Here is a 12770-nt window from a genome sequence, read left to right as displayed (position 1 = left end):
TGTTTACCTTGCATTTCTTGAACAAATGGGGCCGATTGCTCTGTCGCTAGCTTAGCCACTTTTTAGAGTTTAACACTCGTCGGTGACCAACACAGTCTCACTCCGAGAACGTCAAATACCGACTGTTGGCAAAGGCCCTTTAGCGTCGGTGACTGACGGGAAAGGTACCCTTTTTATTCGCTCGGTGACGGTAAAGGTACCCTTCGGCGTCTTCTGCATACGGAATTGGGGGTGCTGTCACGTTAAAATTGTACCGGGGGCGAAAATTGTACCGGCCTACGTCATCGTTTGTTTACATCCTGACAACCTGCCCGGCAACAGACTACGCGATGCAGAAAACATGTTTCCAAACGACGAAATAACATAATACAGATAGCGGATCGCTATCTGTATTATGATAGATAGCGATAACACTTGTTTTTACTTTATATTTGTATTGTATTTAATTGTTTAATCGAATTTAGCTAGTAAATAAAGTAAAAACAAGTGTTATCTAGCGATCCGTTATCTGTATTATGTTTCAAGAACCTTCCTACGTCATTTGACGCGTTCGCCCGTTTCGCGGGCAAAACATTTGTCATTTGACGCGTTCGGCCGTTTCGCGGGCAAATTTTTTTATTGTTTCGATTAAACAATTAAATACAATACAAATATAAAGTAAAAACAATTGTTATCGCTATCTATCATAATACAGATAGCGATCCGCTATCTGTATTATGTTATTTCGTCGTTTGGAAACATGTTTTCTGCATCGCGTAGTCTGTTGCCGGGCAGGTTGTCAGGATGTAAACAAACGATGACGTAGGCCGGTACAATTTTCGCCCCCGGTACAATTTTAACGTGACAGTGCCTCACTACGTCTCTAATAGACGCTGTGAGCATCTTTCCTATTGGATAGTTTTTAGGATATTCTTCTGTGAAAATGGCGGACATACTTTTTATCCTGGGTGGAAAATATGATATTTTAGCATAGTTAAACCATTAAAAGTGTTTATGTAAACATTTTTAGCGAGAAATGTGCATTTTACTTTCATAATCGTCGTTCGGCGAATGTGAAGGATGTTTGGTTTGATAGATATGACGAAGAATATTTCATCGGGCGATAATGGCCGGCGTACATCCCGGGCTCACGAAAATAGGTGACACTGTCACGTTATTTAATCTATTGAAACGTGATCAGGTACACGTATTTCTAAATGTTCGTGTCAAAAAGCACAATTTTCAAACTCATGCATATCAATTGGAAGTATTTGTCGTGATTTGTCACTAAGCACGACTTCCATCTAAGGTTCTGTCCGGGAGCTTTCTCCCTATTGTCCCTTAAGGAGCTCCGTACAGAACATTTATTGTTAAAAATTGTCTGTGATAACTAAGAATATGACAGCTTTTCCAGTCTCACCAATATGCGCACAGATCGCACGGTTTGACACTTTCAAGATGCGTGCAGTAGCCTACATACGCCCAATGACCATTTCGTGTGCATACGATACGCAAAACCCAGCATTAACTACTGTGGAGGGCGGATACGTCCATTTCGCGTGCATATGTGCATATGATACGAAAAACCCAGCATTAACTGAATGGGAGATGCAATATTTTAGGACATATTCACCATTTAACGTGTTTCTAATGACATTTCTAGCGAGAAATGTACTTTTCCCTTGAATAATCCTCAGTCAGTGAATGTGTATGATCTTTATTAATCTTTATTATCTGAATGGGAAATGCAGCTCACGTGTTTCCTGCTTTTGTGTTATTAAACCGTTACTTTATGTAACTTTTAATGATATCATCTTGTTAGAAACACGTACGTTTTCGTGAACACTGGATTACGTCGCATTTCAACATAAAATAGCGTGTTATACACACACACACACACACACACACACACACACACACACACACACACACACACACACACTGCATTTCGCTGCCAAATAAATAAATACTAAGGCAGAATAAAGAATAAATTAATTCATTATCATTCAACTTCAACATGCGTTATTACAGTATAGTGGTGGAGGGATGACGTGTGTTGGCCAACCCGGAAGTGAGCGTCGCCCTGGGTTCCCTTGACAAAAAGCCAACGGGTTTTTCCATTTGATTTTGGATTATTGCAGAAAAATTAGCATCTTTGAAGCACCTCCTCAAAAACTGAAAATAAATAAAAATAACTGTGCTCCAAAGAAAGAAATGTAAACCAATGCATTCCGAATGGGAGTGTTTCTCCGATTTTTCCATGCTACACAGAACGAAATGTACACCCATGCAAATAAAGACTTCATGGTCATAATCATTTAAATATCATTAATCTCCTGAGGGTGGTATTCTATTTTTTTCAACGGGGCTGAATCCAGTCACTTGACCGTCATGGTTGCTATGGTGGTTGCTATCCACCAGCCCCTCTAATCCTTACATGGCTCTAAAAACCACGCGGCAAATGAGCTGCCGTAAATTGTGTTGTTTTTGTCGTAAACTAGTTAAAAAATAGACGGATATTCCAAGGTATCCTTAAAAGGCAGCTTGGATGTTTTTATTTTCTGCAGTTTAGACTTCTTCTATAACCTATTTTTTGAAAGCAAAACACCAAGCTCATTGATTTAACGAGGCAGGGTTATTTGAAACAATTTATTAAATAAATATTTATGAGAGGTCATTCCTTCTCCTGAGTTTTCTTCCTATTTATATCTAGTGTACAACCCTACTGTCCACAAGCATCACCCCCCCCCCCCCCTCCCCATATGGATTTGGAGAATTGTTGCCACGTCCCAGTGGTGGAGGTATCATATATATGAAAGAGGGCATTCAATTATGCTGCAATGATCAATTAGGATGCCGAAGCCCTAAAGGAAGTGATGCAATAGGTGACTGGGTCGACGACATTTAAGTAAGCTTTACTTTGAGGTCTCTTATATATCAAAGGGGGTCTCAAAGGACGCATACGCTTCAACCTGTGGCTCCAGCCCTACAGGAAATGACTCGGCAAGTGCTCCATCTCGTTGCACCTGCACCCAGCGGCTCGCTTGCAAGATTTTGGCCTGAAGTTATTCCCAGACCTACACCGTAGCCATCCAACCTGCATATCTGAGAATCAGGCCTCTCTTTAATAATGACAAAATGTATGAGAGAAATACACATTAACTTTTGACTCATAAGCGGCGTGGTGCCGGCTCCTTTTGACCTTTTGACCCCAGACTTCTGGGGGAATAGCTGAATCAATTCATTAGTCAATCAAAAGCATTTAAATATCTTCCCGGTGGCGTAAGAGGGAGAACAAGGTGTCCGTCAACATCTACGCTTCCAGGCGATTGCAACGGTGCCACACATGAGCATATTCGAACATGTTTAATGATAGTAATTAGCTGTCGAAATTGGAGGCCTTAATCAATAATGAGCAGCTATTGATTTGCTTCCCGATAGAAATTTGTGACAAATGACATGTTATTTAGCCTCTACACGTTGAGTTGAGTCCAATGACACCAAGCATGACACTCTAGAAAATGGTAACATGTATTTTACATGGTACACCTAGGTCTTGGACATGATCTCGGTGTAGCAAGTGGGCGAGCTTGATCTCATTGGACTCAGCTTAACGTGTAGATGCTAAATAACATGTAATTTGTCAAAAATCTCCATCGGGAAGCAAATCTATAGCTGGTCATTATTGATAAAGGCCTCCAAAATCGACAGCTAATTACTACCCCGAAACATATTCAAATATGATCATGTGTGGCACTGTTGCAATCGCCTCGAAACGTAGATGTCAAAGGACACCTTGTTTGCCCCGTTACGTAACCGGGAAGATATTTTCTAATGAATTGATTCATATTTTAAGGTTCTCGGAGTGAGACTTTAAGCGGCTGCAGCAGAAGTGTTGAGACGAAAGATGATATCAAGACATTTATAGAATATTCCCATTCACATTATGATTCTTCGTCATAACATCCGACCAAACATCCTTTACAGTCACCAAGCGAGGATTATGAAAGTCCAGGCACCCCCTTCCGGCACTCGGGGTCCGACTGGGCCAAGTTTAGGGCAGGAAGGGCCCCCCATTCCGGCCCTCGGGGTCCGACCGGGCCAAGTTTCGGTGCGGGGGTCCAAGTTAGGCCCTAGAATAAGGTATTAAATTTTCAGGGCGGTAGGACCTTCCTATCTCAAAAACTGTTTTTCCACCACATTCTGAACCATTAGGTCTTGCAGGCTACACTTCTGAGGGGCTTTGTCCAAATGACACTCCATTTGGGAAAACTTTTTTTCTCTAAGGGCTAGAACTCCAAATCTCGGATATGTCATTCACGGGGCCCCGGGAAATGTGTGTAAACATTTTAGCATCCCTAGCTATCTTGAAAAGGTCGGCAAAGGGGCGTGACCTCCAACAGTACAGTAAATGTACATAAGACAGAGGTTAGTTTCTAGTCCCCATTTTTTGTGGGATGGAGGTGTACATTTGTGGCTAAAGGTGTGTAGACACAGCTGGCCTGTGGCCACGTTTTTGAAGTCGGGGGTCAAAAGGTCAAAAGGAGCCGGCACCACGCAGCTTATGAGATAACAAAAAGTTAATGTGTGTTTCTCTCATAACTTTTTGTCATTATTAAAGAGAGGGCTGATTCTCAGATATGCATGTTGGATGGCTAGGGTGTAGGTCTGGGAAGAACTTCAGGCCAAAATCTTGCAAGCGAGCCGCTGGGTGAGTTGCAACGAGATGGAGCACTTGCTGAGTCATTTCCTGTAGTGCTGGAGCCACAGGTTGAAGCGTATGCGTCCTTTGAGACCCCCTTTGATATATAAGAGACCCTATACAGCTTACTTAAATGTTGTCGACTCAGTCACCTATTGCATCACTTCCTTTAGGGCTTCGGCCTCCTAATTGATCATTGTAGTAGGCTATAATTGAATGCCCTCTTTCATATATATATGATACCTCCACCACTGGGACGTGGCAACAATTCTCCAAATCCATATGGGGAGGGGGGGATGCTTGTGGACAGTAGGGGTTTACCCTAGACATAAATAGGAAGTAAAATCAGGAGAAGGAATGACCTCTCACAAATATTTATTTAATAAATTGTTTCAAATAACCCTCCCTCATTAAATCAATGAGCTTGGTGTTTTGCTTACAAAAATTAGTCATAGAAGAAGTCTAAACTGCAGAAAATAAATACATCCAAGCTGCCTTTTAAGGATACCTTGGAATATCTGTCTATTTTTCAACCATCGGACCCTAGTTTACGACAAAAACAACCCAATTGACGGCAGCTCCTTTGCCGCGTGGTTTTTAGCATAGCCACGAGCATTAGAGGGGGCGGTCGATAGCAACCACCATAGCAACCATGACGGTCAAGTGACTGGATTCAGCCCCGTTGAAAAAAATAGAATACCTCCCTACACACTCAGTAGTAGCTTAATGATATTTAAATTATTATGACCATGAAGTCTTTATTTGCATGGGTTTACATTTCGTTCTGTGTAGCATGGAAAAATCGGAGAAACACTCCCATTCAGAATGCATTGGTTTACATTTCGTTCTTTGGAGCAGTTATTTTTTATTTATTTATTTATTTTCAGTTTTTGTGGAGGTGCTTCAAAGATGCAAATTTTTCTGCAATAATCCAAAATCCAATGGAAAAACCCGTTGGCTTTTTGTCAAGGGAAACCCAGGTCGACGCTCACTTCCGGGTTGGCCAACATGCGTCATCCCTCCACCACTATATACTGTAAAAACACATGTTCAAGTTGAATGATAATGCATGAATCTATTCGTGCTATTCATGACAATTATTTTGGCCATGGTGGATCCAGATCTGCTCCGGAGCATTTCTGCACCTCGGGCAACAGCGCAGGGTTGCCAGGTCCTGCCTGCAAAAAACGTCCTGCCCACATACCGTTCAAAATCCACCCAAAATGTCCGAGAAGCAGCCCAAGTTGTTGTTTTAGCAGCGAAATGCATTGTGTGTGTGTGTGTGTGTGTGTGTGTGTGTGTGTGTGTGTGTGTGTGTGTGTGTGTGTGTGTGTGTGTGTGTGTGTGTGTGTGTGTGTGTGTGTGTGCTTAGCACGCTATTTTATGTTGAAATGCGACGTAATCCAGTGTTCACGAAAACGTACACTGTCAACGTATGCTTTTGGCTACTGGGTTGGCCCTCAGATAAACGGGTTTCTAACAAGATGATATTTTAGCGTCACAGGGTTTGGGAGGAAGGGGCGGGCCTTCTGAGAGGGGGTTCCGGGGGTTTCCTTCCGGGCGGGAGTTTTGGTTGTTGTAGTTTTCCGGTGGAGCTGTGCCTGCCTGTCCGATTGTGGAATCCAATAAACCTGCTATCAAGCTTACTTCGCTCAATACCTCGCCTGTGGTTATTACAATATCATTAAAAGTTACATAAAGTAACGGTTTAATAACACAAATGCAGGAAACACGTGAGCTGCTAGTTTAGCGAAAGCAGCATCCCTAGCAACCTGACGTCGTTGAAACATGCGAGCGAGACGATTAAATCTTCCTAATAACTATAAAACTAAAGATCAGACACAATCACTGACTGAAGATTATGTCAGGGTGTGTGTGTTTCCCTGTGTTTCCCTCCTGTGTTGATTACTGTTCCCTCCCCTAATGTGTCTCAGCTGTTCCTCGTTGTGTTTGTTATTTAAGCCCTCGTCTTTCCTTTGTTCCTTGTGCTGTCATTGTGGTTGCTTGTGTTTTGCTGTGGTTAGTTGTGGTTGTTAGTCCTGCGTGTTCGTCCTGCGTGTTCCGTGTTCCCTGTCGTCTCCCGAGTTCCTTGTTCCCTCTCGAGTTCCCTGTTGTCTCCCGAGTTCCCTGATTCCTGTGCCTTAGCCTTTAGGCGTGAATAAAGTGCCATTTCCTGAAATACCGTCTGCGTTTGGGTCCTACCTGCCTGCCTGCACCCTCAACCCTAACAGATTATGCAAGTAAAAAGTATATTTGTCGCTAGAAATGTTATTAGAAACACGTTTAATGGTGTATCTGTCCTAAAATATTGCATTTCCCATTCAGATAATAACGATTAATATGGCTACGCGCGTGACGAGCAACCACGAGCGTCCACGAGCGGCCCCGAGACTTCAGAATGTCGTTATTTGCATGACCGCTAGAGGCGCTACATTTTGATACGCTCCAGTGGGTCGTAATTTGGGGCGGTACAAACAACCTATGCGGTCGTATTTTCTAGGGGGACAGGCTGCTCTCCTTACATGGTTCTAAAAACCACGCGGCAAAGGAGCTGCCATAAATTGTGTTTTTTTTGTCGTAAACTAGGGTCCGATGGTTAAAAAATAGACAGATACTCCAAGGTATCCTTAAAAGGCAGCTTGGATGTTTTTATTTTCTGCAGTTTAGACTTCTTCTATAACCTATTTTTGAAAGCAAAACTCCAAGCTCATTGATTTAACGAGGCAGGGTTATTTGAAACAATTTATTGAATAAATATTTATGAGAGGTCATTCCTTCTCCTGAGTTTGCTTCCTATTTATGTCTAGTGTACAACCCTACTGTCCACAAGCATCACCCCCCCTCCCCATATGGATTTGGAGAATTGTTGCCACGTCCCAGTGGTGGAGGTATCATATGAAAGAGGGCATTCAATTATACTACAATGATCAATTAGGAGGCCGAAGCCCTAAAGGAAGTGATGCAATAGGTGACTGAGTCGACAACATTTAAGTAAGCTGGGGTCTCTTATATATCAAAGGGGGTCTCAAAGGACGCATACGCTTCAACCTGTGGCTCCAGCTCTACAGGAAATGACTCAGCAAGTGCTGAGTCATTTCTTCCCAGACCTACACCCTAGTTCTTCCCAGACCTACACAGCCATCCAACATACATATCTGAGAATCAGGGCTCTCTTTAATAATGCCAAAAAGTTATGAGAGAAATACACATTAACTTTTTTTGTCTCATAAGCGGCGTGGTGCCGGCTCCTTTTGACCTTTTGACCCCAGACTTCTGGGGGAATAGCTGAATCAATTCATTAGTCAATCAGAAGCATGCAAATATCTTCCCGGTGGCGTAAGAGGGAGAACAAGGTGTCCTTCAACATCTACGCTTCCAGGCGATTGCAACGGTGCCGCACATGAGCATATTCGAACATGTTTAATGGTAGTAATTACCTGTCGAAATTGGAGGCCTTAATCAATAATGAGCAGCTATTGATTTGCTTCCCGATAGAAATTTGTCACAAATGACATGTTATTTAACATCTACATGTTGAGCTGAGTCCAATGACACCAAGCATGACACTCAGCAAATGGTAACATGTATTTTACATGGTACACCTATGGCCTAGGACATGATCTCGGTGTGGCAGGAGGGCGAGCTTGAACTCATTGGGCAGCTTAAAGTGTAGATGCTAAATAACATGTAATTTGTTAAACATCTCCATCGGGAAGCAAATCTATAGCTGGTCATTATTGATAAAGGCCTCCAAAATCTACAGCTAAGTACTACCCCAAAACATAACGTGTGGCACTGTTGTAATCGCCTCGAAACGTAGATGTCAAAGGACACTTTCTTTGCCCTGTTACGCCACCGGGAAGATATTTTCATACTTCTAATGGATTGATTCATATTTTAAGGTTCTCAGAGTGAGACTTTAAGCGGCTGCAGCAGAAGGGTTGAGACGAAAGATGATATCAAGACATTTATAGAATATTCCCATTCACATTATGATTCTTCATCATAACTATCTGACCAAACATCCTTCACATTCACCGAGCAAAGATTATGAAAGTCCAGGCCCCCCCTTCCTGCACTCGGGGTCCGACTGGGCCAAGTTTCGGGCAGGAAGGGCCCTCCCTTCCCGCCCTCGGGGTCCGACCGGGCCAAGTTTCGGTGCGGGGGTCCCAGTTAGGCCCTAGAATAAGGTATTCTAATTTCAGAAGTCTTTATTTGCATGGGTTTACATTTCGTTGGAATATCTGTCTATTTTTCAACCATCGGACCCTAGTTTACAACAAAAACAACCCAATTGACGGCAGCTCCTTTGCCGCGTGGTTTTTAGCATAGCCACGAGCATTAGAGGGGGCGGTCGATAGCAACCACCATAGCAACCATGACGGTCAAGTGACTGGATTCAGCCCCGTTGAAAAAAATAGAATACCTCCCTACACACTCAGTAGTAGCTTAATGATATTTAAATTATTATGACCATGAAGTCTTTATTTGCATGGGTTTACATTTCGTTCTGTGTAGCATGGAAAAATCGGAGAAACACTCCCATTCAGAATGCATTCGTTTACATTTCGTTCTTTGGAGCACAGATATTTTTATTTATTTATTTATTTTCAGTTTTTGAGGAGGTGCTTCAAAGATGCTAATTTTTCTGCAATAATCCAAAATCCAATGGAAAAACCCGTTGGCTTTTTGTCAAGGGAAACCAGGGCGACGCTCACTTCCGGGTTGGCCAACATACGTCATCCCTCCACCACGCTATACTGTAAAAACACATGTTCAAGTTGAATGATAATGCATGAATTTATTCTGCCATAGTATTTATTTAAGGGGGGTCATACAAGTATTTTGGCCATAGTGGATCCAGATCTGTTCCGGAGCATTTCAGCACCTCGGGCCACAGCGCAGGGTTGCCAGGTCCTGCAAAAAAACGTCCTGCCCACATACCGTTCAAATCCACCCAAAATGTCCTAGAAGCAGCCCAAATAAAAAAGATATTCCACTTTGGCCAACGTTTTGAAAGTAAGAATAATTGAGGGAATATCTTTTGCTGTTGTTTTAGCAGCGAAATGCATTGTGTGTGTGTGTGTGTGTGTGTGTGTGTGTGTGTGTGTGTGTGTGTGTGTGTGTGTGTGTGTGTGTGTGTGTGTGTGTGTGTGTGTGTGTATAACACGCTATTTTATGTTGAAATGCGACGTAATCCAGTGTTCACAAAAACGTACACTGTCAACGTATGCTTTTGGCGACTGGGTTGGCTCTCAGATATACGTGTTTCTAACAAGATGATATCATTGTTAGAAACAGTAACGGTTTAATAACACAAACGCAGGAACCACGTGAGCTGCTTTAGCGAAAGCAGCGTCCCTAGCAACCTGACGTCGTTGAAACATGCGAGCGAGCCGATCAAATCTTCCTAATAACTATAAAAATAAGGTCAGACGTAATCACTGACTAAAGATTATGCAAGTAAAAAGTATATTTCTCGCTAGAAATGTTATTAGAAACAAGTTTAACGGTGATTCGGTCCTAAAATAGGCCTATAGCATTTCCCATTCAATTAATAAAGAAAATCAAACCCGAGCCCGTGCACGTTCTGTCCGAGCCCGGCCCGCCCCGACAGATTAACTGTAATTATGAGCCCAAGCCCGATTTCAACCCAACATTTTTTTTAATTCTCCTCAGATTAGGCCAATAAACCAATGATAAAATAAAAATAAAAACGCTCGATCAAAGGCCCGGCCCGAGGATAGTGGTGGGAAATATCGGCCCGACCTGGCCCGCGGGCCGGGTCGGGCTCGGGCAGAGAATCTAAACACTGACTGGAACTACTTAGCAGGTGTCTGTAGGCCTATATCAGGAGTTAATACACACCCTGCAGCCAATCAGAATACGAGTATTCCCCCAGACTGTGGTATAAACAATATTATTCACGAGTTATAATCAACCCCTACACATCAATATTAATTAAATAGGGTATGATTTCTAGATGTCATGGCAACGTCCGCTCGCGACACTGGACTTGCGAGGCATCGACGCGGACTTCCATTCACATAGCCAAAAACAAGACAATAGATCTATGGCTAGATCAAAACATCAAGACATACAATTCTAAAACGAACAGATGAAGCAGCTACCCTTTTTTCCTTTGCGGTTTGCCTACAGAGCAGCGCACCTGCATTTAATATATCCGTGAATTGTCACAATTTTTCAGAATCAAAGGTGAAAGTAGAAACGGGTGGCCTAAAGCTGTCATATTGTTCACAGACAAGTTTAAGTAGAAACGGGTGGCCAAAAGCTGTCATATTGTTAGTTATCACAGACAATTATTAACAATAAATGTTCTGTACGGAGCTCCTTAAGGGACATTAGGGAGAACGCTCCCGGACAGAACCTTAGTTTGGAGGTCGTGCTTAGTGACACGACAAATACTTCCAATTGAATTACATGGGTTTGAAATTTGTGCTTTTTGACACGAAAAATTTGAAAAAACGTGTCCCTGATCACGTTTCAATAGATTAAATAACGTGACAGTGTCCCGTTTTTTCGTGAGACCGGGTTGTGACATGACATGTTAAGGTTTCAAGTAAAATTTGTGTGCAGTGGATTTGCTTACTACTACTATTCCTTGGTTGATTTTACCGGCGCACTGCTTTGATATCGGTAAAGCTGCCACCTAGGCTATGTCACTCGCCTGTCAAACTGAAGATTTCCTTTCCACTTTTACCTCAGGGACACCACAGGAGACCAGACGGCTCATTAATTTCAGGGCGACCAGGGACAATGAGTTCCTAAAATCGAAAATGATCGCCAGAAAACAGTGGGAGTGAGTCTTACGTTGTTCAATCTTTTCATTCTTGCGTCTGTTTTCTACTTTAGTATTTCTGTGTTGAGCTCAATAGCCCACTGAATGTGTCGTTATACTGTACGTTGGCTGTGATGTAGACTTTTTCTGGAAGAAATGGGGGTGGAGGGGAAAGTGACCAGGCAACAGGCTTCTAAGTGGGAGAACCTTAAAAAGAAGTACAAGGTATGTGTCTAGTTTGAAATAAACAATTACCAATTGCCTAATGAATGTATCAACCAAACGAGACCATTGTTTATGTTGTAATTGAGTATTTGCTGTGTGTGTGTGTGTGTGTGTGTGTGTGTGTGTGTGTGTGTGTGTGTGTGTGTGTGTGTGTGTGTGTAGCCGAGCTAAATTTAATTTGATTTTGTTTTATTTTTTTATCATTGTTCATACCTTTTTTTATTGTGAACTTCACCAAATATTGGTTCCTAAGTCAGTTGGTTTCGTTGTTCCCTATGTCATGCCTTTTGTTTCCCTGGGAGTGGTTTGGCGTTGCACCTGTGTGTCTAGCGTCAGTGAGCGCTGATGCACAGAGCTGGTGAATTGCGTTTGTGTCTCTCTCTCTCCGTTAGATTTTTATGTTAACCCCTTGTTTGTTGCCCTTGAACGGTTTTGGTGGTTCACACTGCTTTGCAACGTGCTTTTAGGCAAGCGGGAGAAACTCTCTGGTGCGTAGACAATTTCATTGAACTGTTGGAAGGGTGGACTTTTTAACTCGTAAACTAGCTTGAGCCGGTGGTAGCTTAGTTTTTTCCCGCCATGATAGTTCAAATGCAGTTGTGTGATCCGGTATGTGTGGTCAATTGTTTGCTTCCTTTGTTTTGTAGAGTGGAGAGTGATATCCCGGATTGTGTGTGACGCCCGTGTTGTTTTGTCTCCTTTTGAAAGAATAAACCTCCATTACTCAACTCCTGTCTTCATCATCCCGAAGGCCCGCTCTATCACAGAACGCGCCTTGGATTGGCGGTAATTAAGGCCCAATCTCAATACTTCCCCTTACCCCTTATCTTCCCCCTTACCCTTGAAGTTGCGCGTTCATGTGAGAGCTAGTGGTGTCTCAATACCCAATTTGATCAAGATTAAGGGATAAGATTGAGTGCTATGTACCCCTTATTTTTAAGATGATTTGAGAGCTCACTTGCTCCTCCAAGGGCTATCCCAGAGCACATAGCGAAACCGGGAATTTTCAAAAAAACATGGCTGCTTGATGCGAGGAATATTTTACAGCTATCTACACAACTTTTT

At 42.6% G+C, this 12770-nt stretch overlaps 1 long non-coding RNA gene across 1 annotated transcript; it reads left to right on the top strand.

Annotated features, from left to right (window-relative positions):
• The first annotated feature begins 12002 nt into the window (after positions 1 to 12002).
• LOC132455138 (uncharacterized) lies at positions 12003 to 12431 on the top strand. The gene is made up of 2 exons (XR_009525095.1): positions 12003 to 12063; positions 12353 to 12431. It is a non-coding gene; the product is annotated as an uncharacterized LOC132455138 (long non-coding RNA).
• The last annotated feature ends 339 nt before the right edge of the window (positions 12432 to 12770 follow it).

Source organism: Gadus macrocephalus, chromosome 4 (genome assembly GCF_031168955.1).
Source record: "Gadus macrocephalus chromosome 4, ASM3116895v1".
Taxonomy (NCBI): domain Eukaryota; kingdom Metazoa; phylum Chordata; class Actinopteri; order Gadiformes; family Gadidae; genus Gadus; species Gadus macrocephalus.
The sequence above is the reverse complement of the archived record's forward strand: the minus strand, read 5'-3'. Positions and strand labels throughout refer to the sequence as shown.